The sequence below is a fragment of the Triturus cristatus genome, chromosome 1_2 (assembly GCF_964204655.1).
Source record: "Triturus cristatus chromosome 1_2, aTriCri1.1, whole genome shotgun sequence".
Taxonomy (NCBI): Eukaryota; Metazoa; Chordata; class Amphibia; order Caudata; family Salamandridae; genus Triturus; species Triturus cristatus.
In genome coordinates, this window is record NC_140580.1 from 1047717442 (window position 1) to 1047742265 (window position 24824).

Consider the following 24824-nt stretch of genomic DNA (forward strand, 5'->3'; position numbering starts at 1 on the left):
TGTCCACTTGTCCTGGCACCTAGCTATCCCCATATCTGACACCTCTAAGATTAAGGTATTATGGTCAGAATTTTGTTTTTATGGACTCTCCCAATGGCAACCTTTCCCACAAGACCGGAGGAAACAAAAAAATAGTCCAATCGGACATATATGTGATGCAGACACGAAAAGTAGGTAGTATTAATTCTGTCCTATGTGTTCACCAGCCTGTGGTTACTCATAAGATGAGTATTTACTCTATAAACCAGCGGTTTCCTCCTCAGATATTTTAGATCCTGTTTGCCATTAGCCCCAACACACAGGTGCAGATTGAAGTCACCAAACATAATCAGCGGGGTAGACCATTTCGCCAGTTCCACCTCCAGCTCTCGCAAAATGGCTGCTTCATATAAATTGAATCCATAAATGAAGCAAATGGTGAATCCAGCCCGTGTGTCCTGCCATTCAATAATCACCCATCTGCAGAATTTATCTAAAAACCTGCATTCCACCAGGCCGATACTTCTCTTTGCCAATAATGCTAGCCCCCTAGTATAAGTGCTTTGGGATGTACAAACAAGAAGAGAATACCCCTCAACCTGCAACAAATCCCTTTTTTCCCCCAAGGAATATAGTTCCTTCTCACCGATTATATTTGGCCCCCTGTGTCAGATATCTCCTTGTTCTGAGATAAGAACTCCGCAGGATCCAGGTGAAGCAATAAGGGATCCAACTCCTGACATCCCCAACTCTGAATATAAACACAGAGTATTAGGGCGATCAAGCGAGGGAAGAGTAGGAAAGGGCCAGCAGGGATAAGGAACCTGTAACACAGAGAACAATACCATAAATGAGGGAACATATGAAAAGACTATGTTCATTTAGTCTCGCTAGTTACTAACAAACCGTACTCAACTGATGATAGTCTTCCTCATTCTTATGCAACTGGATATCACTCTCTCTTCAGGTACCAAATGTCTACAAAACAGAAAGCAACAATTTATAGCATCAAGAACACTCTTTCCAAGATAGTATTCCTTTAGGCAAATCCCATACATACCAGTTCCTTCTCACTCTAAAAACAATGTGAAGACGTCCAATCCAAAAATAAAGAAAAAAGAACACGATATGCTGCTAAATGTCATTTCTTTGATTCAGAAGTAAATGAAGAGATAATCCAATTCCAATAGTCAGTATTCAGAGTCAAAGTCAATAAACAACACAATAAAAGAAAATGAAGACCTCAAGTAGGAAGCACTACAGCAGTGCTACACAGAATCGGTAATGCGTGGTTACGACTTACCACTGCATTCCACTCTGGAATTCCATCTTAAGTAAAGACACTAGGCTTACAACACAGACACGCAATACATGGTTGAGATCACCACTGTATTCCTCTCTGGAATTCCAACTTAGTAAAGAGCACAGGGCTTAATTGCAGACACGGTAATGCGTGGTTACGACTCACCACCGCATTCGGCTCTGCTACTCCAAGCTCCACCAAGCCCAGCGTAGCAACAGAAATAACTTCCCAATTGAAAAACAGCGAGGCAGCGTGCACTGGCTCCCAGCAGTAGACCTCAGGAATCCCGGAAGCAACCGCGCCCAAACGTGGCGCGTACGAAGGCACACAGGGAGCTGCTTTCAACAGCCGCATCTCCCTCTCAGCCAAGAGAGAATAAACAGGAAAACAGTATTACGCACACCTGAGTGTGTGCGTCCGCTGGATAAAAGGCCTCTCCTAACCTACGGCCTTCTGCAAAATGTAGTTCCGGCATTATTTTGCAGCCTGGCCATTGAAAGAAAATGGGGTAAAAGAAAAAAGAGGAAGAAAGAAAACTACAAAATCTAAATTAAACAAATGTGTCACTATCAATACACTTGTTAAACCAAATGACTGGTCCCAAATCACGTCAAGAAACTTTCCGTAATTCATTATATCAGAATCACAAAAGCTCAAGCTCATGAACTTATGGGTTCTTGCTGTCTAGAAACTCCTTGGCTTTAATGTGGGATGTAAACATCTGTGTTTTATTATTCCAGACAACCTTGAGCCTTGCGGGATTCATCAAGAATGTCTGTGCCCGTTGTCCTGAAAAGGCCTGATTAGTTGTCTGAGCCGCCATCATCTCACAACTGTTATGTGACAAAAATCAGGGCTCACAAAAAAGAACAGCCATCTACAGAATGTTGGAGTCCGGCCATGCTATCTCAAAAATTTCTTGTCTCAGAACAAAATTCCCAATATATACCAGAATTCCCCTGGGTTTCACCATGTCCTGATTTGTCTGCTTCATCATTAATGGGATTCTGTGCATTCTTTGGATCTCTTGACCCCAATTTCACCCCTCTAGCTCTGGAAAAGCCCTCTGGAACAAATCAATCAGAAACAGTCTCACATAATTTCTCTCTTTCCCTTCTGCCACCCCTAAAATCCATAGGGTATTTCATCGTTGTCGATTTGTTTAAGCTTCAACTGGATGTCAATCTGTTGGGCTTCATGAACCTCTGTCTACCCACAGGCCGTGGCAATGTCAGTCTCCAGAGCTGTGGCCTTACTTTTCAAATCTTCATCCTTTCTGCTATAGCAAAACATGTTTTTGCCACCTTCCGAACTGTTCCTTGTAATTTTTGAGTCGCGGCTCGGGACCGGTGACTATCAAATCCCTTTTTGTCCCTAAGAGCCATGATCCATTGAAAGATAGCTTTCAGGGTTGGTGGATTCAGATTAGCGGGGCCTTGAGAGTTCCCCACTGTTTCCCATACCAGGTGCGCCACTGCCAGTGAGTAATCCCATTTTAAGGCTTCACGTGCATCTGCTTGTCTCCCACAACCTCTGACAGTATGACGAGTTGCTGATGGAGTGCTTCCATTGGGGGTATCACTTAGCTCACTAGGTGAACTACCCCTTGAGTCAGCTGCCAAGTCTAAATCCTTAGATCACTCTGTTCCGTCCGATAATGAAAAAAACCAATTGTTAGAGTCAGGTTACGAGCCTGCTTTCTTGGCTGCTGCAGTAGCATTTTGATAATAATTGTGGGGCTTCAGAGACTTATATATGTTATTGGGCTTTGTGTTGGTATTTTCTTGGTCTAAAGACCATCCTATTCATTGTAGACCTCATTTATTTACAGCTTACTAATTGAGTACCACCACCCTCTGAATCTGGGGTTTCTACCAGGCTCCCTCCTGTTCCTGTACCAACAACAATGTCAGCCCCCTGTTGAGCTCCGTTGCGATATACTGACAAGTCGCATCAGATAACAGAGATATAGTGAGATGGTTTACCTCCAGCTCTGCAGTAGATTGTCCTTAGGGATGGCCGTCCATATAATCAGCAGCCCCAATTCGGCCTTCGCTAGGCACTGGTGGCTCCACCTGCCCTGGGTCCAATTGTGGTGTTGCAGTCTTCGCCTTGGTCAGTTTCCTTGTCTTCCCCCTTTGTTTGTGGACTAAATTTGCAATTGTAGGTCCAGACAGTCGGGGGAGGAAAGAAAGAGCCAGCTCTCCTTTTCCTTTCTTCCATATCTGATCAGCTTTTCTGCCTGGCTGCTTTTGGTGACCACGCTGTCTCCCGGACCCACTGCCAGCATTATCATTCCCTTTAAATCCATTATAGATGGTGCCTAAAATGCACCTATTGCATGGAAGATTAAATGTCATATGTAGACTGCAGTTTCTATTTATGCCACCCATATAGAGGCCAATAGTATATATGTCTACCATGTAGAACAACCTATTTTATACATTAATAAGTGACCCCTAAAGTGCCTCCTAAGCCCACAAAGTAGGATGCATAATATATATATAAAAAAAAAAAAGTGGCACACCCAGGCCCATAGTCACAAACATTTTGTGCTGGGTTTGCTTCACAAAAGTGATGCAAACCTGCGCAATTTTTTGTTTTTCCTATCCAGTGCAAAACTTGTCTTGTGCTGGAAAATTCCCTTAAAGTAACGCAAAGAGGCGCCTAGTGCTGCTGTGTGATACTCTGAGCCAAGCAGGTGTTCCATGAGTGGTACATAGGCATTCCCATTCTACCACCCATGGTTTATGATGCAAAACCCTATCTACTAACAATAGTAGACAAGGGATTTTCTCTAAAAAATTACACCACTTTGAATCAGGCATTAAAAAGGAGAAATGCTTTTATTTCTTCTAACTGTTCCCACTTAGCATGTGTACTGCACTGTACACCACACATTAGAGGAGAGAAAGATTTTAACGTTAGTCAAGCATAGTATTTTCTACTGGAACTGGAACGGTACCTTTTCAGTACAAAAGCTATGCTAAGTTGTAAGGAATGGGATTCCTGGTTGGCTGAGGTATGCACCCAGGCCAGATAAGAACCACCACTCTAGTCAGGGTCAGCTAGATACACACTAAAGGATAACCTGTGCTCACCCTCTGGTAGCTTGGCACAGAGCAGATAGGCTTATCTAATGATGCAATGTCTAAAGTATTTATGCAACACAAACACAGTAACACAATGAATATACCACAAAAAGACTCCACACAGGTTCAGAAAACAGAGAATATTTGTCTGAACAAAATAAGAGCAAAACAACAAAAATCCAAAGTATAAAAGTTGAAATATATATTTCTTTTAAAGGAATATATGCAGTAAAGCACTTAGAGACATGTAGCTCTAAAAAGGTAACTTTAGGTCGAACTGGACTTGGACAAAATCAAAGTTTTGGGCTGGCCTCACAGAAGGGCAGGCCAGCTACAAGACCCTCAGTGGACAAAGTACCTTTCCTGGTCACAAGCAATGAAATGCGTCAATCTTCTCCATGCAGTGAAGACAATGCATCACTTCTTATTCATACAGGGGAGGTTGATGCATCGCAGTCGAGGCTCGCTGTTGGGGTCTCGGATCGCCACTGCCTTGTAGTCGAACCTCACAGTTGAGTCGATGCATTGAAGTCGAGCCTCAAAGTCAGGAACTCCGATCGGTACTACTTCGTTGTCGGGACGCGCAGTCAGGTCCACACCTGACACTCAGACACACCTATCCTTCCTGTGTAGGGGCTGTCTAGCAGGAAAGCAAAAATTGTTGCTGTCACCCACACCAAACATGTATTGGCGGCAGGCTATCAGGCACAAAGAGCAGTACGTACAGAGAAATATCCACTTTCTAAAAGTGGCATTTCTAAAGCAATAATAGTAAATCCAACTTCACCAGTAAGGAGTATTCGTCATTACCATTCCAAGCATATGAAATATGAAAAAAACACTCCTCTCTGATCTGGGATTACAGCATAAAAATGTATTAAGGAAATCCCAATGCTAGCGTATGAGAAGAGTAGGCCTCACAGTAGTGAAAATCGAAATAAGTAAGTAAATAAGTAACCAGTCTATATAGTGCAAGAATGCCGGAGGGGGTCTTGATGCTAGTGTTCTAAATGCACAAAGATAGCTGGTGTTTAGTAAGAGGTCTGAGAAAAGAACCAAGTTTTTAGCACTTTCCTAAAAAGAAGTAGATTGGATTGGGATCTCAAAATCCAGGGCAACGAATTCCAAAGTTTAGAGGCACAGAGAGAAAATCTCTTGCTGCCCCATTTCACCGTATTTATTCTAGAAGCGACTACCAATTTAGCGGAACCTTATCTAAGTGTACGACCTGGTGCGTGCCAGACAAACATCTTTTAAAAGTACTCCGGACCTGTCCGATGGAGGGCTTTATGCACCACACACAGTGCCTTAAAATGTATCCTTTCCAGGACCGCGAGCCAATGAAGGCTTCCAATGGACTGAGAAACTGATGTAAATTTTTGAATTTTCAAAAGCAGCTAAGCTGTTTGTCACTACTGGACATATAAAACATACCAATACATGTCTTACCTTTTACATACATGGCACCCTGCCCTTAGGGTTACGTAGGGCCTACCTTAGGGATGAATTATATGTAATAAAACAGGAGTTTAAGGCCTTTCAAATAGTTTTAAATTCCAAGTCGAAGGGGCAGTAAACTGTACACACAGACACTGCAGTGGCAGGCCTGAAAAATGTTTGAAAGGCTACATATGTGGGTGGCACAATCAGTGCTGCAGGCCCACCTGTAGCATTTGACTCACCGGTCCTGGGTATGTGTTTTACAGCTTTACAAGGGACTTACTAGCAAATCAAATAGGCCACTCAGGTATACACCAATGTCACCATGTTTAGAGGAGAAGCACATGCACCTTAGCACTGGTAAGCAGTGGTACTCCAACCCAGGGTCCGGGGTAAGTCCTTCCTCCCCCTACCCCTCCAGCTGCTGTTCTGTACCCTCCTTTTGGGAGTGGTACCCTCATAAAACTGAACTGTCAGGGCACCTGTGGCGGCCACCCCTCCCAGTTCTCCTGATACTAGGGGTCGCTCATTTCCCAGAATGCAGTCAATGGGCATCTAGGAAATAACTATGATCCTTCTCTGGGTCACCTCTCTACTCTAGGCACACCAGGGACATAGGGCTGAAAAAGTCTTACTCATGGGCTGGGGTCACGCTACACACCTCGGTGGTGTACTGCTCTGGTGAGACTAGCTCTTCCAAAACCATTGTTCTGTCAGCCCCAGTAGCCCTCAGAGCAGTGGTTGGGAACTCATTCACTCCCACCTGGTGTAAGTGGTGATTCCCACTCTCAGGGATCACCAACTCACCCTCTGAGTCTATCTGCCAGCTGAGAGAGATCATGGCATGTTCTAAGACCTGCCCTTGGGGGCTATGTCCACCTAAGGCCACATTGGCCACCTCTGTAGGGTTCTCATCAGTGGCTGGTTTCTTTGGACATACAGAGTCCTCCTGCTTGTGTCCTAGTTGGAAACAATCAAAGCAGCGAGGTTATATATGGGGCGTTCAGGCCCCTACCTACAAGAACCCCCAAGAACTCCTCTAGGACCCTGTCTACTTTCAAAGCCACTTTGTAGGCTACCAACCATTTATCTATGTCATCCCCCACCACATAGGTTTTCACCATATCTTTTGGGATATGAAATCTGGACTCATGTGAAGACACTGCAGGTATGCTGCCACCAATTTTGTTGTTGCTGGACCCCATTTGGAAAGCTCTAATATCCAGCTCTCTGAGGGTAACCTCCTGGGCCATCTTCCTTTCCTCCATGGCCAGCCTCTTGTCTTCTAGAGTTTGATCTTTCTCCAATCTAGCAAAGGGCATGTTCATTCACCAGTTGGCAAGGGTCTGTATATTTTCAATCTTGGCAAGGGCCTGCTGCCTGTCCATCTTCGCAAGCTCTAGTCTCAGCTTTCTCTTCTCGCTTCTGTCCGCCAGCTCCTCTGGGGACAGGCTCTTTGAGGACACACTACTGCCAGCTCTAGTGTGGACTTCCATTCCTGGCGGAAACTTTCTACCCCCCCGTAGGATGCATGACAAGACCCTCTGTCAGGTCCCACTCTGATCCTCCCTCAGACACAGATCCCTCCTCCTCATCCACTTCTCCTTCAGGGTAGGCCTCTGCCCAAGATCTTAAGGCTTTCTGAAGCTTTGCCTTCTTAGCACTTCCCTTATGAAACAACCTGTCTCTCCTGGCAGAACCCTTTGAGCTTGGCCACTGTGCATGCCTCTAGGTTGGCCACTCGAATTCCATATTGCCAGGTAAGACCACAGTCATTGCAGAGAAAAATGGAACTTGGGCAAAAGGACTTTGGATAATGCAAAAGATGTCGGAACACGGAGAATTGTAAAATGCTCGAATTGGTCTAAGTATAGAGTTGTAGTGAACAGTGAGTTACTATATGGTATTGCACAAACACAATTCCGATCCTCACCACTGATCACCAGTGTTAGAAATGGGATTCCTGGTTGGCTGAGATAAGCACCCAAACCAAGCAGGAACTACCAATATAGTCTGGGTGAGCTAGATATATTGAAAGATAGTCTGTGCTCATCCTCTAGTAGCTTGGCACAGAGCAGTTATTTATTTATTTATGGGTTTTGTAGAGCGCCTGAATCACCCCCGGAGGGGTATCTCTGCGCTTTAGACGGAGCTGCTAGCGGGCTGAAGAGAAATGTTAAAACAGGGTGGTCTTAAGAAGTTGGCACAATCAGTGCTGCAGGGCCACTAATAGCATTTGACTTACATGCCCTGAGTATGTTTTATACCAGTTTACAAGGGACTTACTAGTAAATCGTAAAGGCCAATCAGGAATACACCAATGTCTCCATGTTTTGGGGAGAAGCACATGCACTTTAGCACATAAGCAGTGGTAAAATATTCAGAGACCTAAAGCCACCAAAACACAGTTCAGCAAAAAGAGGGGGAGGAAGGCAAAATGTTTCTGGTGACCCTTCAGAGAGGGCCATTTTCCAACATAGACTCATGCAGACACCCTTGCACTATGGTGCTAAGGTATGTGCGTGGGGCTCAGCCGCCTTACTATGTACCAGTGTGAAGGAAGAGCAGGATTGTGCCATATCTCTGAAGTCATGGTGCTGTCCTGGTTTCTCCTTGTCATGCAACACAGTGCAATAACTTTGATTGCTGCACGGTGTTGGGTGGCACATTTGATAATCTGGACCTTAGAATTTAAAACATACCCTCACAGAGACGGAAAGCTTAAAATCTAGTCCACTGTGTAGGTCCATCTGCATTTTCCATAAGATAGGTGTGATTCATATATTTAATTCTGTAAACCTGCCTGGAAAAAATGCTAGCAAAGTGATTAAAAGTTATTTGTTACATAATTTCCAAACTCTAATTCATTGTTGAAAGCAGTTATTTGATAACTTAAGTATAAAAGTCACTTTAATTTTTTTTTACTTTTAGCTGACTGATCAGAACTGGCGTAAAACAAGTTCTCTCACTTCTCACACTTGCAGAGCTGGAACACATAACCTTTGCTGGCTCAGAAGGTATGCCTCTGAGTTCATTAAGGACAGGGAGTTAAGAAATGCTGACAGCTTAGTAGGGATTGGCTATCAGGGTGTGAGTAGTACCAGTTGGCAGAACAAAGGTGTCAGATCTCGATACCTTTTAGAATTAGGCACTAACCTGTGAAATCCAGCCCAGCAAAAGCGATGCTCGAAGTGTATCCAACCACACCCTTCAATGTGCCCAGAGACCACCTAAGACCCAGGTCACCCCAAGCAATACCAAAGGGAATGGGGTATAATAGGAAACCTGGCCAACAGCTGAACACGTGTTGTCACATTTGCACTCGCTGCGGAGTAGGCTGAGCGGCTCTTGTGTTTTGTGTTTCATGTGTACTGCACGAAAAAGGACCACACATTAATATCCGCAATACTCCCAGTCCAGATACTCATGTACAATCATTCTTTCTGACTTATTGCTTCTATGTTAATAAACTGGCTATCATCCCCAGGATACTGGGGAATTATAGGGTACACTGTAGTTTGATTCTAGAGTTCCACTTTGGTTTTGTCTCGCTGTAGTTTGATTCTAAGTAAGGCTAGTTGAAGACAGTTTGAGTTCAGATGCAAACTGCCCCTTTTACGCTGTCCCAGTCTGAACCAATAGACGTGCTGGTTCTCGTTTAGATTTACTGGCCTTGCTTAGTTCACAAGTCTTTGGTTTGTGTTATCAAGTATTTAACAGGTTAGCCTATAGCGCTGTTGCTTGATTAGACCGTATTTACTGTTGCACGCATGAGCATTGCTGCAGGTAGATTGCAACTTTCTAATTAGTTTTGTCTTTCTCCTTTCTTTCTCAGGAATTGCTGCCATAGATTTTCAAGGATTCTGGACCAACTGCATCACTGAGAGATGAGGAAGTGTCACTGAAGTCGAAGTTCCAGATCAGGTAACACTTCTCAGTGGGAGCTCCATCATCAAGCACTGGTTGCCTGGCAAAGGGCTCTGTGCCTGGGGAGGGAATGTATACTCTTCTGTTCCAAAATGGCCACAGAGATTTGCAAAATCTCATGAGGTCATTGGTGGAACCTTTTGGATTTAATCAGAAAAAATGTTCAGGAAGGATTGCGCTTGCTGGAAATAATGTGCATATTATTTACATAATGCCTTTGCTCCTTCATAACTAGCTGCTCAGGTTTTATGATGTAACTGTTGGAGTATAAACATACATTAGCATTTAGCAGGCACACGTAATCTGAGCCTCGGTGTCTCTCATTCCAAAGCACGCCTCTCTGGGTGTTTTGACCACATTGTGCACCTCCACACATGCATCCCTAATGTGCAGGGTTTATGGTTTGGGAAGGATGGGTAATTTTGGGTGGCAGAATGGGCCCTGCTCTGAATGAACATGACAAAAGGACAGACTTCACAATTCTTCTCTTGGTTGAAGATGACAGGGAGAGCATCTCCTAAGTATTTCCAGGACCCTCCCAGCCAGCCTCTAGTGACAGTAGGAAGGAAAACAGGTTGGATGCTGTCAGGTGCGATTGAGCTCATCCAAATAGGAGAGTGGCCAAGGAGCTGAAGACAGGTATGCCCGATGGCAGAAGTGTTCTGCCATATTGAAACAATTGCTCCTGAGAAATTGTAGTTATCACCCCTACCTGGGGCCTGTAACTTTTTAATGGTTTTTAACTACTATTTCAGTCCTAAACCCTTAATACATATGGATAGGAATAACAATTTCTAAAGGATGCCTACAAGATGCCCCTTTCGAATAGAGGCTCTTGATCCATTTCTAAACCCATTTTATGAGTTGGAAAAAAGTTACTGCCTCCTAAAATGGTTTAGTACATTGCAAAAGCATTTTATGCAGTCAGAAACCCCAAATCTGAGCCTTTGCAACCCCAAAAATGGTTTGCACATCTGGCCCTAAGTCCGAAGGGAAAACATGGACTGTGGTGAGGGAGCAAATCTATCCAACCTGCAAAGCAACCTCAGCTGCTGCAAAATCTGGGTGTGTTCTACTTGGACCTTTTGGCACCAAAACCAATAGATTCAGCTGTAGCTTGATAACAGTATATCTGCCTTCGAGGGATCCACACCGGCCACAGACTTTGACCTTTTCCTGCTGGAAGTTTTTGGCTTCCATTTCAGAGATTAATACCTAAGAAAAAAACGTTGACGGGATGACCCATTTGGTGTATCCACCCTGCTCTGTTTTGCGGACGGCCTGAAATTTCACCTAGGTCTTGGTCAACTGCAATTAGTGATTCTTGATTGGTGCTTTATTTTATCTTATTGCCTGTTAAAGCTACCGGGTCTGAACAGAGTTTCTTTCAGAAGTGTTTTGACCTAGTCGAATTATTAAATTAGGGTTCCACTCTCAAATTATTACCCCCTGAACCCCATTCCTGAAAATTACGTATAAGCAATGATTCTGTAAATTTAATTATTCAAAGTAAACCCAGTTTTTACCATGTTTATATTTAACACATATACAGATTTTCTTCCCCCTTGTAGGCCCTTTTCTGATTTGCATATATGAAGAGGCAGCAACCTGTATCTGCATTTTGGAGTGCTCTGCTACTTAGCATCATATTTGGGAGAATCTCATAAGTTAAGTGACAGTGTCACAATACATGTAACACAGACCACCATATTATTGTGAATGCCATCACTGTACAATTAGTTCTGTATGCATGCATGTAATAACGCTTTCATTAAAATGTTCTACTGCATTTGTGACTTCTTTACCAACAGGGTCTTTGCACCACCCTAAAACACAAGCAGTAATATCAACTCATCTCCACCCAGTATCGCAAATCCTTTCTGAGCATTTTGATAGACAGTTACATATATAATTTATTATCATTCTACATTATCTTATAAATAGTACTTCATCAGATAAGTAAAATAAGTGTACATATGGAGTTATACATTATTTTGTGTGTCTTTGTCTCTCTAATTCTAGAACATTAGTAGAGCATGGAACCAAGTACCTTCTTTTGACCAGCACCCGTTTTCTCTTTGATGTGTTGTCAATCTCTCATACGTCTTAGACCTCAATAACGAGTTCCCCAGACTGCAGTGTGCTGTTTATTGCACCCGTTAAATTATGATACTCACTGTATCCCAGGGGTCTACATTTAACGTGTCATGAACTAATACAGGATGAACCCTTAAACCGGGGTCATTGAATGCAGATTTCAATGCTTTCTGCAACAAAATCAAAATTTCCTGGTATTGCCATTCTTTTTTGGCTGGTTTCACCTGCCAAAATGTATCCAAGGAAAGATCAGAATGTGTTGTCTTCATAACGCCTGGTCTAGAAACAACATGGTAGCCATATTGGAAGTTTCCCAAATATTGTTGGTCAAACATTTGTTTTTATTCTTCCAAAATGACAACCATAGTACATCTACACAAAAGAGCCAATAATAAAGTATGGAAAATACCATTCCAATATCGGTGACACTGCTACTGGTTTTGCCAATGTTGGAGCTGCATTGGTAAAGCCAACACTGGCAACCAACAAGCAATGGCAAAGTGCAACCAATTGGCATCAAGGCTTTTGATTTAAGAAATCATCTCAAGTAATGCTAATACCAAAATCAAAGCTTCTCCATTATAGCACCATGTCCCTGCAAACCTACACATTTATAGATGATAAACAATCTCCAAATTCAGCCATTATATTAGAGTATGCAGCTGGTCTCTCAGGAGCCGAGGGAAGGGGGAAGAGGCCAAAGAGACTGTACTCATGCAAGAAGAGTGAATGTCACCACAATTAGGACCAGCCATCATGTTGTAGCCCCATCCTCTTCACCAGGAGGCGACTTCCCGACTCACCCTCGAGTCCGTCAACCCTTTATCCCTACCCTGGCTCTCTCAATGTGTGGAACACTACCACAGTCTCATTCTGCATCCATTTGCAGACCCTCCAAAAATGCCCTTGCTGACTCAGTTGGCTGAACAAATATCTCTTTCCATCATGCTCCGCCCACAGTTGTATTGGAAATTCCACCAATCCTGTAAGCCCGTTTCCCTCACCGCCTCTCTGATGCTCATCAAGGACCTAATATTGATGAGTCTTTCTGGCCCCGAGCATCATGTTTATGCACCTCCAGAACATAAAATTAATTCATTTAACACAATTTTGTTTGAGTTAGTCGTGATTTTCAGATAGTACAGCTGGGAAACAGAGGGCAAGCATTGCTTCCTCCTGTTCCTAAGCTGTGCCGTCTGGAAATCAAGTACTAACTCGGAGAAATATCGGGTTAAATAAACTCACTTTACACTCTGAATGCACATTAAGACAATGCTCAGCTCTGAGCTGCACCAGAAACTTCCAACATGAAGCGGCCCCCATCCTCTTTTCCGTGCCAAGATTTCAGCTCTAAGGGCCACATGTACGAACATTTTTAGCGGTTACAAATGGCCAATCCTATCTTATTTGCAACAGATAAATAGGTCTGTGGCATGTACAAACCCTATTTTATGAGTCGGTAACCTATTACCAACTCGAGAAATAGAATTTGCGACTTTCTATTAGGAAGGAGCATGCCAAGGGCATCTCTTCCTAATAGCGAGTCGCAGTGCCATGTCTGAATAATTTGCGACCAAAATGCAGTTGCAAAAGATTAGCATTTTAGTGCCAATGGAAAGTTGGTGTCAGACCAGTCGCAAATAGGGACCTCTTTCCCTTTGCGAAAGTGTGTGCAAATAATTTTTAAGAGCAGGTAGTGGTCCCACAAACAACTGCTCTTAAAATTTTTTATTGAAATATTTAATTTTTCTTTTTGAAACGCATCCAATTTTCCTTCAAGGAAAACGTGCTGCATTTTTAAAAAACAAAACAGCTTTATTGAAAAAGCAGTCACAGTCATGGTGGTCTGCTGAACCCAACAGCCCATGATCCCTGTGAGTGTGGGCCATTCCCAATGGGTTGCAAATTGCGATCTGCTTCATGAATATTAATGATAGGGGAGTAGGGTAGGGAGTAATTTATATTTAATGTAGTTTTTATTATTTGTTATATAATAATTTTTGAAGTTATTTTGTAGTGTTAATTGTGTGAATTAATTGAGATTTGGTTGTTATTAATTATATTGCTAATTCTAATTAGTTAATTAATTAACTGCTAATTAATTATGTTAATTTATTAATATGTTACAATATTGTAGGTAATGTTTATAGGGGAAAATGGTAGGAGGTAATTTTTTTTTATTATTAATTGTTTATTAATGTTAATTATATTGCATCAGTGGGTATATTAAATTATTCCCCTACGCTATCCAACACTTTCCTTACTGTTACACTCACTGGAGTGGGAATAGTAATTTTTATCCTCACGCTTTCCAACACTTTCCCTTCTGTTGCACTCTTTGGAGTGGGAATAGTAATTTTTACCCACCCGCTATCCAACACTTTCCCTACTGTTGCACTCACTGGAGTGGGAATAGTGATTTTTACCCTCCCGCTATCCAACGCTTTCCCTACTGTTGCACTCACTGGAGTGGGAATAGTAATTATTACCCTCCCGCTATCCAACACGTTCCCTACAGTACCCCTTGGAGTGGAAATAGTAATTTTATCTTTTACGCTATGCAATCTTGTTATATTTAATGTAGTGTAAAATATTATTGAATTTTTTAAAAATGTTGTAACTTATTATATATAATTAATTTTTATATTTATATTATAGGTGTATATATATATATATATATATATATATATATATATATATATATAATTATATTTAAAATTCGGTTTTTAACATTTAATTATTACAAATATTGATTGTTTTTTAATATTATTAAGGTAATCAAAAATAAAAATGCATGTTTATTTTTTTTACTTACATTCATTATTTATTACTTTTAAGGTTATTTAAGTATTTTTAAATATTGTTTTACTTAATTATATTTATTATTTCATTAATTTTACATTACTTTTAAGACATTTAAAAAAGTTGATATTTTAGCAAACTATATTATTTACAACGATATTTAGGATTCAATATTTTTGTACTTAACTGTTTGTAGCTAGGAATTCGATATTCTGGTAGTCAATATTTTGTCACTGATATTTTTGTAGGTCGATATTTAGCTCCTCGATATTCTGTCAGTGATTCTTCTATAAGTAGTGAAAAAATTCCTTTTGGTAATCATATTTAGTTTTTACAGTTTATACTTCAATGCTAGTAGCTATGATTTTGTTTGTGTTTGACTTTAATCACATACTTTCCAGAACAGTCTAATTCCAGTTCACTCCATCAGGGATTTGATTCAACTCAGGGGCATCAGAATTTTGTTAGATTGAGTAACACAAACGCATTCTCTAAGTGAGAGGGTGTCTGGTGGAATTTTATATCAAATGTAAGTGCCTTCCAGAATCTGGGTGATTCAAAAGAGTTGTGTCCATATGTTTTTTCATGAATTTATCTGAAAATGTAAGGTTCCAAAAGAGCAACTAATAGAAAGCTTCTGTATTAAATCACCTTTTCAGCAGAGTTCTGGTGAGCAAAGGCTTTTAGACAGAAGACTCTGAAGTAATTACTAAGGGACCGATTCCGAGTCGGATCCGGAGTGTTTTCCGACCGAGCCGGACCCCTACAGTCCGATCGAGCGAGTTCGATGCGCACGTATGCTGTCGGACTCGGTTCGGTCGGACTCCCATAGAAGTCAATGGGAGCCGGTCGTACGACGCGTACATGGGCTCCCATTGACTGAATGGGTATGTCTCGAACAAGTGCGCCCCCTACAGTGGGTACGTGTCGGTGCCACCCGCACCGTACATGCCTGTGTTGGGGAGACCCATAGGTCTCCCCCTGTGACCGAGTCGTAGGGCTGCGGGTTTCAGGGGGTCCGACGCGGACCCCCAAAGTCCGACTCCGGGAGCTTTTGCGAGCCGGACACTCCGGCTCGCACAGGCTGTCCGACGTGTGCATCGTACTAGCTCGGTTGTAAATTGCATCCATTGCACACCACGGTTAGCTTCCGACCGGGACGTACGGAGCGGTTTGGACCCGGAAACGACTCGGTCGGTGAATTTCATGTACCTCACATCGTACTTGCTTGCTCGTACAGCTGTACGAGTCGGCCGGAAAACACGCGTACGGCTCGTAGTTTTTCCGGCCGAATCCAATACGGTGCCCTTCCGACCGAGATCGGAATCGGCCCCTAAATGTGTTAAATATCTCACCCTTCATTACGTTTTGGCAGGTCAAACTTGCCAGAATTTAACAGTAGAAAAGCACGCGGTATTTCCCATACCATGCAGATTTTGGTGCGGTAAACACCATAATACACATTACCATCAAAAAACGTGTGATAGGTTTTATTTATCACACCCAATAAATAAAGAACGCTGAGGTATCCTTATTTATCAGGTGTGATGAATAGCACATTCATTACGAAAAACTCGGAAGCAGGGCTTCCGAGTGATAATCACCACACCCCTCAATTTTCACATTTTGGCAGGTCAATCCTGACTATCTGTGAAAATACCAGGAAAATTTGCTCCTGTCAATAACCCATCTACAAATGATGCACCATTTCTACAGCGAAAGCCCAGATTAAGAGCTACCTACTGCACACAGGAAATACCACACACAGGATGTGTTAAATACCCCATCCTAGTGCCCATAACTTATAGTTAGAACAGTTTTAAAGAGGCCAAGTCAAGCTCTCTTTTCAGGCCACTGATGTGCTTCGAAGGCTGGGCTATCTGTAGTTGGTTTGGGTGGTGTTCTAGAAACGTGCACAGAGTCTGTGTAGTCCACTGTGTTTCCAAGCACAGGGATTAAACTTTTAGGGAAAGAGAGCTACTATGTTGTTGTTTCATCTAGAAGAAGGTACCCCTCATCACAGTACCTCTTTGGGATAATATACTGAGATGCTGCCAACGTGGAGTCGTTTCTATTTTAATAAGCTGAAGGTTACTTTAATCTTCTTTAGATGAAACTTTACCTTTATTGGTGATAAGCTTTTAATTTATTATACCACCATTAAAAAGTCACTGAATGTGCAAAATAGAAGGACTGCATGTAGTTCTGCAGCAATTCAGTAGAAACAAAATTACCGGTGCCAGAGCGGTGGCTGTCACCCCTCCCCATTAGGACCCGCTAATGATCATTTTTGATCATCACACAAGCACAGCTAACTATAATCAGTGGTTAGCGTTCGGCATTTCCTGATAATTATAGGTAAGGGATATCAAAGGTCCAATGGTGATTTCTTTCATCTGGGGTAATTTAAAATATCCTGTTTTTAATACAAATATTAAGAAACAAAACTGCCTACGGGAATGGGCTGAGTATCGACAAACCCAACTCTTTTTCCTCTTATTCTTATTCTAAGCAAGACTCGCAGGAGATACGGATGGTACAAAAACACCAGGGCTCAAATGCGCAAGCCGGACAGTCAGCCTGTAGTCACCTAAGCAGCTATTAAAAGCCAGTTGCATCCCTGTTTCCTACCAGTTCCAGGCATCTAGAGCCAACCAGCAGAGAAGCACACATGGCTCTTAATGGCCTTGGGCATCAGCAAAACTTTGAGGGTTTACAGAGGTGAAGAACACTGCATGCTACAGTTCCCACAGATGTATCCTCTTCATGGCAGGTCGAACACCACTTCTCCCTATTTGTCAGCTGGGGCTGGGAAGGTGACTCAGCCGTGGTGCATTCTATTATGAACATGTGAAGTCCACACCTGGACTTCACATGTGGCAGGCGGATGAGTTGTCCTTTACAATGGAATTTATCCTGCTGCCAATTGTCTCTGCTCTGTAATCCTCTTCTAGGTTTGTGTGCTCCCTCAAACGCACAGTTTCAGGAGGTTTTTATCAGCCAATGAAAACACCGGGGAATAGAACAAAAAACGTAAATCAGTAAAATTACCCCTTTAATTACCCCTACCTTTAATGTAATTATTCATTGTTATTAGTATATTCATTGTATTTGAAGGCCTTATGCTTAGAATTAATTGGCTCTGTAAGGTGATCTTTTTGTTTAGATATCTGCCTTCCAATTTTCCATCTTATTTGCCCTTTACCACTGTAAAGACCAGATGTACTGAGATGAGATTCGCAAAAAGTGATTACAATTTAATTTACAATTTACCATTCCAAACTGGGCGAACAGTAAACTAAAAATGCCAAAGTGGCCATCAGTACATCACCAGACATATACATTTATGCACCGACACGGTATCCATCTAGCAATGTTTTTTTTTGTCTTTTTTAGAACAAACATTGCACGATGGCTACTGTATGTAAATGCCTTGTGACATACTAGCAGCGATTTTGGAATTTTTAATTTACGATTCTAGCATGGATGACAATCATTTTAGAATGGAAAATGAGAAACAAATATCAATTCAAAATTTGAATGGGATTGAGAGAGCTGGGAGAGTACCCGACGTCAATGGCCCGAGTGGCGGGTGGGCGCTTAGAGGGAATGTAGGGATGGGTATTCCTCAGAAAATTTAATATTAAAAAATAATATTTGTAAAGAAATGGGAGAAATGGACGAGTAGGGAGATGAAAGCAGACAGAGAGAGTGGGCGAAGGAATGAGAGGCAACAATCAAAAAGGAGAGAGGGCAAGCAAAGACATGCACTCTCATGAAAAGCTATTAAAAAAAGAAAAAAGAGTCCCCTCAAGTCAGCAGTAAAAGGATACGAACCATCCAATCAGATGCAAAGTAAATCAGCACTACTCTGGGAACAGTATAACCATAAGAACAACAAGAAAAGCCAACCAATAAGCAACAGACATCTGAGATAGGCAAGAAAGCCAACCAATCATGATTGGCTGATGCAAAGCCCCTACTATATATCGTATTGTATAACAATATGTCTTTATCAACAGCTAGCTACAGCTATCCGCAGGAACAACCTAAAAAATAAATGTATACTCTACATAGAATTACAAACCCTTCCTATAGAGGGATTTGAACTATATCATAAAACATGGGGTATGTGTGCTTTCACCACCTCTACCTCACCCCCTTAAGCATCGATGACTTGCAAAATATAACTAGATGTTTTGTGCTCCTTTCTTTCTCAGACTAAGAGCTCACGTGTCCTAGTATCTTCCTTATGTTATTTGCCAAACGATCAAAGGAAGCTACCTCCTTGCCTATGTACTGACCCTTCATTTCCATCTTAATTATTGCAAGCCAGGGTCGAATTGTTCCAGCAGCTGACTTCATATAAACAGCATGTGCAGTACGCTGAAATACGAGCTAGGCAATCAAGTGGACTTTAAAAGCCACCCCCACATAAAAGCCACTTGGACCTCAATTTTCATGTCCAGGGGCTGTTGTAGGGTGTCGGTGTCGAAGGTGTGGTGTTTGTCTCCGACATCACTGATGGGTTGTCTGGTCTGACCTGCTGGAGGGGTTGTTTGTCCTTCTGCAATGTGAAGGGGAGATGCATGTTGACATTGTGTTGACATTTATGTCGGCGCATTGTTCTTGTAGACATGCAGACTGTGTGACAATGTACCCTGTGACCGTTTGGGGGGTGCTTGCAGTTTGGTTTGGGACAGTGGACATTTGGACTACATGACTGAAGTGAGGTTTTACCCATACATATGCATCTCACAGTTCCCTGCTCTGTCAAATATGATTGGCCTGTTTCTGTGCATGGGCGGGCCCAGTTGTGTCCCCTGTTCTGCAGTGTCGGTGTTGCACTTTGTGCCACATTGTCATGGGATGTGCTTTGATTGCTATGTGTGAGTGCTGCAGTGTGCCACGGGGATGGGGGACAAGTCCCTGTGTCATTGTGGTTGTGCAGTGTGCTACACCTCGTTGGGCATGTGTGCCATTGTGCCCATCTCCCCCCATCTCCCCAGTCCCTGTTGGATCCTCACCCTGTTGTTGTTGTGTCAGGTCCTCTCGAGCTGTGTCCATACTCCCACCTCCTTGGACCGTCTCCACACTGATGACTAGCCTCAGTTTCCTCCAGCTCCTCCTGTGGCGCAGGACTTTCACCTCCTGTCGCCGTTGCTGCCTTCCTGTTGGCAGCGACTTTGGGCCTGGTTTAGGTTTTCAGGTCAGGCCAGTGCCTCTTGGCCTCATCCATTGTCCTCCTCAACACACCGGCTGCATTCCAGGTAGTCTGATTGTGGGACAGTTGCTGGTATGTGTTCTGTCACCTCCGTGATGCTGGTCTTGTTTTCCTGTGGACTGCACCCCGTCTTCCTCTCCCTCTTCTCCTTGGCCTTACCCAGCCACGTTGTTCCTTGCTTGTGGTCTGTGGGACTTGTGGGGTTCGTGTTGGTCTCTGCGCTGGGTCAGGATGCATCCATGTTGCTACGCACTTTGGATTCTTTCTGGTGTGTAGTTTTTGTAACTTTTATTGTGCACTTTCCCACCAGACGCGTGGGATTTGCAGGCCTGCGGCTGGTTTTTGTGGCTTTTTGTGTCACGATTGGCATCATCGCAGGATTTTTTGCCTTAGGGTTTCGCATTTTTGCAGCATGGCGTTGTTTTTAACGCGGTCAGTTGACGCGTTATCTGGTGACTATCGCATGGTACCACCGTGTTGTGAATTCCTGGTTAACACGGTGTTGGATTCCCACGATCGACTGCGATGTTGGAGATTGCGGTAAGTAACTTTTGCAATGTCTATCACACGTTCTTGAGAATATGCCCCTTAGAGTTTTGTGACATTGGCAAAGAATAGGGGAGTCAACTGATTAAATGGAAATACCAACTAAAACCAGTAGATCCCATTACCCAGTAATTATCAGGCCTGGATGAACTGCGATGTTCTCTTTGGCATTTTAGTAGATATCCAAAAATCATATGCCAACAAATGACCTCGAAGAACAATATGTAACTGGTCACGTGATTTTTTCAACTTAATTTGCGGAGCCCGATGGCCCAGTGAGTTAAGTATTGGCAACTATTACCTGGGGTAACTTCCAGTTCACGCGCTTGAATAGTCAACTCAGCATTTCATGTGTCTGGCTCGTCAACACAGCCCTTCAGAATTCTAAAATTAATAAATGATCTTACATTGCGTAATAGTAACACCCTTTGTTTACAGCGCGAAGCAATGACTCAAACTGTGATGTAAAGTCCAGGATAAGACAAAAAGTAGTATTGGTTTGCAAAAAAATAGCTCAGCATGATGGGAGTCCTGCATATATTTTGAACAAAATTTACCAAAAAGTACAGTCGTAAATCAAACCTTATCGCATATGCATTAAATATAAGACTTACTATATGTTTTATATTCAAACGATGCAAAAAATTTATAGCCAGGATTATTGAAGTCATGTATTTTTTTTTCAATATTGCTTTGCACAATCAGTAAAAACAGTAAAAAATAGAGTTCCCCTGTGTTTTTGTTGTTGTTGCTTCAGTTCACTTAATCTGGCCCAAATGCATTTCTTTTAGCTGCAAGCATGTGGCTGTCGATTAAAAGCTAAACACACAAACAAATGCAAATGTCATATCCACATTTCACATGATTGTAAATGTAGAAGGGGGTGCCTCCCACAGGCCCGCACACATTGAAGAACTCTCACGAGCTCGTGCAAGGTAAGCATGCCTCTGTCCTCCTCTCCCCGTGAATAAAGCCTGCGAAAGTTCCTATGAAACTCCACTCCTTAAAAACAAAGGGAACTTTTCTCCTTTTTTCTGTCACAGATGCTCGCGATAGGCGAGTGATTGGCAAGCTGAAGAGGCTCGAGACGAAATTGTTCATATACTAATGAATAGAGGCCTGATTGCAAGATCCTGTTTGGAAAATTATAGTGCCGCGCCGGAGCCATACAATTACATCGAGAATGCTGCATATTCATTTCAGCTGCTTTGCATAGAGATTAACGAGCAACCCCGAAGCAGACTCCGAAATTAAAGCTAACACCAAATTTAGTCACAGGTTAGAAACTGCATGCCATTGTTTGATGGGTGCGCGAGTGTACCACCTGCCTGCCTCTTGATTGCTAGCGGCTTCCAAGATATCAAGGGGGGAAAAGTTTCATTCCATGAGAGAGGGACATTAGAAATGTGAAATTCGAATGTGACTGACTTCTGCTTCACAGATTTCAGCTAGGACAAAGAAGCAAAAGAGGCTGATGGGCAGAAAATACATTTCACTAAAAAGTAAAACATTTTTTTGCACACTCCACGTTAGTTGTGTGTGTAGATTTTAAAGATGGATTTTACAATGTAAAACATTTAAGTGGTTCAAATGACAACATCGACGGGCTGAATTGATGAACTTGGCGCCCTTCAAGTTGATTGCATGCAGTGTGATTATGTTTGAGGGTCCTTGTTAGCACTGTTTTTTTCTTGGAATACGACTGGGAAATAGCTATTAGAGGGTAAATAGCTGTTCTATTAGGCACTAAGTATTATATTCCTGCTGCAGTAATTTACTTCGTATAACATACTTGTCGCCCCCTCCTGAATCTGCAGAATAGGGGCAATCGTTGAGAAGCAGGTGGAAGTCTCTTCCTCACAAAACAAAGCAAACAGTTTTAAGATGCGGTAAATTGCACATACCAGGTTCTTCAAACTGACCCGCCATATAAATGCTAAAATCCAAGGATTACCTTTATTAAAGCCAGTGTTTACATTGAAAGCATGCTCCAGCTGAAATGTAAATATCAAAAACAAAAGAGTTTCTTGTGTGTCCTATTCACCTTATTTACCGACAGTGGTAAATCTGGGGATTAGAATACCGGCTGTGTTAATAACGCTACTTTATTCCATTTCTCTCTGATTTAGACTTCAGGGTACATAAATGAGAAACAATTTTCCATGACATTGCTACCACATGCTAATTCACACTACTCTTTGAACTCTGTTACCACCAGCTATTTGTTGGTGGTAACCAGTCATGCAATTTCCGGAATGCACTGTGGCAGTAATGGGGTCTACTCACAGAATCACATCGCTCGCAATCTATTACTGGCCATCATCGAGCGGGGTGTTAGACGAGGAGCTATTGCTGTTGATTTAACAGACATTAATCTGTGAAGAGATAGACATCTGTGATATACTCTTAATAGTGCACTATTCAATCGTATGCCTTGACCCTAAAATCAAATCCTTGTTGCACCATGATCAGTGGTCGAGAGGAAAGAAGATGAGTGATTAGCACCAGATATCCAGTACCATTAGAGGGTTTGTTCATTTTCTAAAAGTCAACCTAGCTCTGGGTGTTGGAATGTAAACTTATTCTCTTTGGGGTATGTAAACACCATCAGTGAGTTGTTCATCTCTTGGACCATGGAAATAACACTGGTAAAAGAGGGGCTGGAAATGAGCTAATTCTAACCAAAGATTATTTACAGATTCTTCTGAGTACATTAAAAAAACTCTCAAGCAACCAGTTTCCTCCCTGCTTACCAGGGATATTTTGCTACTTTCCTACCTGGGATTGCAGTGCTACAATTGTTTGCCACATCAGGGCAAAATTAGTGGCAGCACGACATCTGCCACTGTGACCCGGCAGCCATGTGGGGGGATGGGCTGTCGGGTCAGCCCTGTGTGGGATGGGTGTTGGGTCAATGATTTCTTGTGGCTGAGCCAGCGGGCACTCCACTGTGAAAACATGTCAGTTCCACCAGACTTTAATTGACCTGGGAAGCTGCAGGTTTGGTGGGGCAGGACTCTTCCTCCTAACAAAAGTAATTCTGTTTTCCCCTAATTAACCTCACTACATACACCTAGCTGGTTAACATATTGTCCAACATGGTAAGTTTTGCTTGCCAGGCTGCATTTCTTTCCCAACCCTTCCCTAGAAAACAAGCCTTTCTCTGTAGCTCACCTTAGTCAGACAGATGGGCTTGTCCACAGGCTGTTATGCAATTTTAATTAAATTATATCTCAAGCATAACTTAAATATTTTTTTAATCTTAAATAGGCAAATCATATTATTATTTAGTGTCCCTATGAAGCAATAGTTCATGCAACCGTATTACTTTACCACAATGTAACCACTACATTATTCCAACCATCATCATAGGTAGATATTTAAATTTCTATTTAGTTGGGTATATGATTTCTTCTTCTTTTTTTTTTTTATCCTCATCTCACCAATAAGCATTAACAGAGAAGGCCGTCATCTTGATCTATACGCCCTGCGGCCACTGTTTGCGCTTAGGTCTAGCCAGACCGGCCCCATTGATGTAGGCTTAGTGTAATCATAGGACAAAGAGGGGTTGCAAGGAGGGGAAGCGGGGGCAGCGGGGGCAACCAACACCGTTTATATCAATCTCAATTTCAGGCCCCAGGACCATAGGGGTTGCCATATGTTCAACTCATTTTCCCTGCCCTTTCCCTGATCTAATCGAGCCATAGCAAATGCCGCCTTATACCAGTCCTCCCCCCTAGGAGGGCCCTGATCTTTCCACTTCATACATATCTCACGTCTAGCTAATAACACTAGGTTTAGCAGGAGACCCCGCTGTGACTGTGATAAATTATTCTCGGATATTCCAACGTCTCCAAAAATTATCAGAGAGATATTTATCCTGATACTAGTATTAAAAATATCACAGAGGGCGTCCCCCACTTCTTTCCAATATCTACTCAAAACAGGGCACTCAAAGAAGATATGTATGTCATTGGCACTCGGGACATTGCATCTTGGGCACTTGGGGGATGATAAGGGAGCAAACCTGGCGATTTTAGCAGGAGTATAATAAAGTCTATTTACCACAAAAAGTGTTTTTTTTTTAAACTAGCCGGTTTAACATATTTGTACAAAAGTTTCATTGAAGGTTCAAAAAGGTCTACTGCTATCTCCTCGAGGGGGGACTGGTTCCAAACTGCATGTTGCGGAGGCAGTTCTTTATCATCAGAATCCATAGGTTTTCCATACCATAAAGAGATTTCTTTTTTTTTACGGTTAGGATTCTGCAAAAGATGTTCTGTTTCCCAGTCACCACTTATATCCCCTTTTTCCGCGTTGAACCAAGAACTTAATTGCATATATTTAAACCGGGAGAAATCACTTCCAACCCGAGACCTTAATACCTCCCAAGGATAGATCCCTTCTTCTGAAA